Source organism: Triticum aestivum, chromosome 6D, assembly GCF_018294505.1.
Source record: "Triticum aestivum cultivar Chinese Spring chromosome 6D, IWGSC CS RefSeq v2.1, whole genome shotgun sequence".
NCBI classification, from domain to species: domain Eukaryota; kingdom Viridiplantae; phylum Streptophyta; class Magnoliopsida; order Poales; family Poaceae; genus Triticum; species Triticum aestivum.
This window is the reverse complement of record NC_057811.1, coordinates 416,727,309-416,733,406: the sequence shown is the minus strand read 5'-3', so window position 1 is coordinate 416,733,406 and position 6,098 is coordinate 416,727,309.

The window sequence follows — 6,098 nt, the reverse complement described above, 5'->3', positions numbered from 1 at the left end:
AAGGTCGAGTATCTTGCTCGTCATCGGTACCGTGCGAAATCTACGGGATCTAGCAGGAGATCTTCTGCGGTGGCACTAGGCAGCAGCATAGTTCCCGGCAGAGCAGCATAGTTCCCGGCAGAGCAGCTTTTCCGTGGCCAGCCGGTGCAGCCAGTGCTGGCTCCCGAGGTGGAATATTCATGATGCATGCGCGGCGCATATGCTGCGAAAATACAAGAGTGCAGGGCAAGATCAGTTGCTGCTGCAGCCGCCAAGGCTTTGCCTCTATTGTCACGACGTATCGAATCACATTGGTGATTCTAAAAAAAGAAGAAGAATCACATTAGTCCCAAGTGTATTTTAGGGAAATTCGTGTAAAACAGTTTTATTCATTGCGATAATTTTTTTTCTTCTTCTCAAGAGCATGCAAATTGCATGTCTTGTAGGAGGCGAAGGGTAAAATGCAAGAAAGAAAAAAAGTGGATTTTTGAATCCCGGGTGTATTGAAGGACCTTATTTTAGATACTTTAAAAATTACATTTAAAGTCTCAAAAAATTCCAAAAGAAATTCTTCATGATCATATGGGTGTACATTACATATGTGTAAAGTTTGGTGATGAAATAAATAAACATGTAAGCTATACAAAAATGACAAATGTTAATTTCCAAATAGTGAATAATACATGCACTATTCATCTGTCCACAATCATGATTTTATTATTTTTGTGTAACTCGCATGGTTACTTCTTTCAGCATCAAAATTCGCATATGTGTAATATACATCTATATAAACATGTTGATTTATTTTCATAATTTTTTGAAACTTCAAAATAGCATTTTGGCACTATTCAAAATATAGAGCTCCAACACACCCGTCCTCCAAAGTGACTTTCTGAAGAAAGATAGACAACTCCCACCACACCCTGATGAGTAGCAAATCTAACACCAACTCCATTTCAACCGCACACAGCCACACGAAAGCGCTTGAACTAAAAAGGTCTTCAAGACCGCGTCTCAACAAAAGTCGGAGCAACAACTTCAAAAGAACTATCTTTGCCGACGTGCCAGCCACTCTTGAGCGCCTAAAAGAGTTGGCGGGTGGGTGATGGGACTCGGATAGCGCGGAAGCCATCATCTTTGATTCACCCGCGACGGCGTGCATAACACCCTTGAAGAATAACCCAGAACAACCGCGAGACCAAAGAAACGCAAAAGGACCTCCAAGCCACGTCTCCTCCAGAAAAGATGCTCCCGACAGAGGAACGACATCGAGGACGTCGTCATCGCCAATCTAGGTATGAACCTAGGCTTTCGCCGTAAGACAACAAACGGAGTGAGAGAGAGTGAGGTGTCGACACACCATATATAGCGACGCCTCCAAGGAGGGGAACGACGCCCACGGACGTTGTCGCCACTAGCATCAACCAGAGCCATGTAGGACTTTTGTCTGTATTGCCGCACACCTACAACCCAAACTACTAGAAAAAGAGGCAACACCGCCCAGGACGGTTCACTCTGTCTTTGCCGCAACGCCTCAACGTAACAGCCACCTTGTCACGCTACACCAGCACCTCCGTCAACATGGCCGACACCACTACATTGAGCCCACCGCCGTCGCCAGCACCACCATAGTGCCCAGCAGCAGCCGAGCCATAGCGCCACCACGCCTAATAGCACCCATGGTCGAGCCCCACCACCAAGATGCGGCAAGGATGGACCAGAGGCTTGGGTTGTAGCCGATGTCGAGGCGGCACCACCAGATGTGGGTCGCCCCACCACCACCATATCATCGAGCAGGGAGCCAAGGATGTCGTCGGATCATCACTGCGCAACCTTGTTTTGCTTCCCTAGGACAATGATCAAATTTAACAATGGCAAAATCCCTAAACAAAGAAGTATATTCTTCATAGATAGTTGCCACACGGGCAATCTTGATTCTTGACAGAAAATACTCCTCATTGACGCTTGGTTACGACTCGCACGCCCCTTTATTAAATTTTGACTACGCATGTAGTTTGAAATTTTCATTATGACTTCTATTTCTCTTTTGTTGTGATCACACACAAACTATTTCTGCTTTTTCCCCCTAATATAATATCCTCCTGCACATGTTTGTACTGCATGCGTTGCTGCATGTTTTGTATTACACTAGCAAAGTGCCCCGCTCAATGCGCGGGCTAGAACTTTTATACAGTTTACTAATGCCATCATTTTATTTAATTTATGAAAAGAAAAAATGAAAGCATTTTATTGGTTTCTATTTTTTTAGAAATTTAATTTATAGTGCCATATTTAGAATGGTTATATATATGAGCTAATATTGTTGTCAAAGAAATTGCATATATCATGCATTAGGAAATGAGTATTAATGAGAAGGGGTAGATGACTGAGTTTTTCATTTCCTGGATTGTATATTTTGGTTCCAACACAGGAATAGAATAAGATCCGCATGGTACCACACATGGAAAACATAAACTCGAAAACAAATATGCAATTTTGTGGTTGGTTGCAAGAGGACTATTTTATTTTCCCAAGGTTATATGGCATTTAATAATACATATAAGTAGTAAGTTGAGTACAACACATGTTAATTTGTAATTCTTCTTGTCATGAAAAATTGGATAGAACAAAAATCCTCTCCTTGTATTCTGTATGATATTATTTTAGTCCCCATACACCCCCCCCCCCTCCATTATGCACACCCTATCATTTATTTCACCTTTCCCCTAATTGCCATCTGAAGCATCCTGTTGTGCATGGACGACTCTTTGATTTTTCTAGCAATGTAGTTGTACACATCCACAATATGTGCCTAATTCACGATGAACTTCTTTGTTAGCCACTCGCACTATGTCACATCGCTGAAAATCTCAGTGACGACTATCTAATTATTTAAGGTCGACCGGCTTAAAAATAGTAGTCGAAATACAAAATAGAGAGAAGAAAGAATTAAATAAAGTACCATGCAACCTTATTTTCTATTTCATTATGTGTTGCCGAAAATTTTATTTATTGAGTTGGGCATAAGTAACATATATAATATATGTGTGTGCGCGCGTGCGTGTGTGTGACACGCTATGTAGGAGGGAACAGGAGTCCGTTGAGCACCTTTTTTTACCAGTGTACATACACTTTGAGAGTTTAGGATCAAGTTAAGGAATGGCCTCAGCTAGCTCATGTTGACACCTCGGCTTGGACGGCATCCAGGAGCATCAAGGATTGGTGGATCAACTTGACGTCCACCCAAAACAGCCACAAGAGAGTGATGCCTTCCATCATCATGCTTGTCAGTAAATCTATTTGGGACGAGGGGAATGCTAGCGTCTTCCGGGTACGCTCCTCTCCGACGTTCATCCTCCCGGCAATTCCCAAAAAGGTGCCTGCAGCGCGTTAGCTGGGCTCGGCCCATTTAGCTTTTGTTCCCATCGCAACCTTCACCGCTTGTGTTTCGATAAATTCCCAAAAAAAGTGCCAACACGGGATCGAACTCACGATCCAATCGTTCCAAAGGACACAGGACAACCACCAGACCACTAACCCGGTTGCGTATTCTTTCTTCGTTTCTGTATTTATTTGTTCGTTGGTTCGTTTTCTTCTTCTTCTTTTTCTTTTTTCCTACTTCTTTTCCTTTTTCTGTTCTTTTTTCCTAAAACGCGCGGTTTTTTAGTTCGTGAACTTTTTCTTCCAAACCGGTGAACTTTTCTTTTCAAATGCGATGAACTTTCTTCAAATCAGATGATTTAAAAAAATGATTAACCTTTTCAAATCGAATGAACTTTTTTCAAAATCGATGATTTATTTTTTTAAAATCAATGAACTTTGTCAAATCGAATGAACTTTTTTCAAATTTGATGAAATTTTCTTCAAAATCGATGAACTTTTTTCAAATCTGATGAACTTTTTCTAAAATCAATGAACCTTTTCAAATCGAACGACCTTTTTTCAAAATTGGTGATTTTTTTTCAAATTCGATGAACTTTTCTTCAAAATCGGTGAACTTTTTTCAAATTGGATGAACTTTTTTTCAAAATTGATGAACTTTTTTGAAATTCATGAACTATTTTCGAAATTTAACGAGCTGTTTTTCGTTAAAGAAAATATACATTTTCCAAATTGTTTTCATATAACTAAAAAAATCTAAGTGGTATAGTAAATGGTTGAGTAATAAACAGCGTTGCTGCAGTAGTTCTAATATAATTCGCGTTGCTTTTGTTCACTAGCAGTTTGATAGTCTAGTGGTTAAGCTAAGTGTTGGCAGGGTCTCGTGGTCTGAGATCGATTCCCCATGGCGCTTCCTGGGCCGCGCTTAAAAAGCCCACAGAGGGCGCGCTGTAGGCGCCATTTCTAGCTTAGCTGGGGCGAAGAATCTGGGCCACTTCATAACGCGAGAGTAACATCTTGTAATTTTTCGGGCTACGGCCGGTGACCTTAAAACTTTCTTCCATCTCCTTCTTATTTAATGAATGAGGAAAATCTTTTGCCTCCGTTTAAAATAAAATAAAATAAGAAATTGGTTATTTTATACTCTCTTTTTTAGTAAAAGGTTACTATTTTTTTGAGCGGTAAAAAAAGAGAGGTTACGTAGGGGGCTGTGAGATCAAAATGGCTCGGATCCACTAGGCCGAACCGGCCACTCTGCAGAAATGTGTATGTATGCATGGGCCAAGGCCTACAGGCCGCTCGCCAATTGACCGTTCCACCGGCAAGGACAGCGAAAACAGACAACACCAACTGAACGCTCCACCGCTCCCACTCCCTCGCCGCTGCGGCGGCGCGAAGCCAGCTTCCTCCTCCCAGCGGTTCAACTCACCGTCTTCGCTGGCCACAGTTCGGACGAACCAGCTCCCCGTTGCGGTAGGCGGCTGCCCTAGCTCCTCCCCCGGCCGATTAATCCCCTCTGGTCGCACGCTGCCGGTTAGTGCTCTTTCTGTTGCCCTTTGCTTGCCGGGGAAGAACTTGGAGCGTGACTCGGAACTCCTGCAGGAACGAGCTCGCCCAGAATTCAGCACAAGTCGGAATCTTTGTCGAGTGCCAGACCTTGTTGTAGCACTAGAAGCGCCCTGGGAATCGAATTCAGTCGATATCCGTATTGTTCTTGGGCTCGGATTTGCTTCTCCTACTGGAATTTGAATCGGCTGGTGATCTATCTGTATAAGTATAGCCAGGAGCCAGCCTTTCCTCTGCAGAAATTTGCGTTCAACTTACTGAATTTTTTATCAGTTTGGCCCAAGCTGAAGATATTTGCAGAGAGACTCTGTGAAATTTGTCAGTTTGGCCGAAGCTGAAGATATCTGCAGAGAGACCCTGTGTAACATCCCAAAATTCTAAATTTTGGAATGTTATAATAAACAGGTAGATTGGATTGATTGTTTGATTGATTGACTGAAAGTGAGTGGAATTCAAAATCTTTTGAAAGTTAAATGAGAGGGAATAAAAGGACTTTCCCAAACTTTCATTTTGCTTTTTGTGATCTCCATGAATTCAAATTCTTTTCATCACAAAACCCTGGAGAGAAGATGACATGACTTCTTTCATTTATTTAAATGAAAAGGGGTGTTGAAAATATTTGAATTTCATTTGAGAATATTTCCAATTTTGAAACTTTATACAACTCAATGATTTTCACGAGCGAAGATAAAATGACTTCTTCGAAACATATGAAATAGGAGTTGGGAGTTTCAAAGGATTAAATTCAAAATCCCATTGAAATTATTTTCCAATATTGGACTTATTTGAGTTTTATTCAAATTATTTTTCTCCAAAATAAAAATATACAGAAAATAGGGTAACATGATTCCCTACATCAGAAAATTGGAGAAAAATAAATTGGAAATCATTTTGGTATTTTTAAAAATGATTTTTATTGGATTTTATTAAGGCAGTAGCACTCTTGGCTTTATGTAAATTTGTGAGGATTTTATTTGACTTCACCAAAATGTCCATGTTGTTGGGAATCTTTTTCTGAAAATTTTGATATATTATATGCCTATATAAAATTTTTATTTTCTTTTGTTTTATTATTTCTTTCTCTGTTTAAAAAAAAAGACTTTGGACCGACCGGACCGGGCCGGCCCAGTCGCCAGGCCGCGGCCCAGCCGGCCCGTCACCGCGCCCCGCTC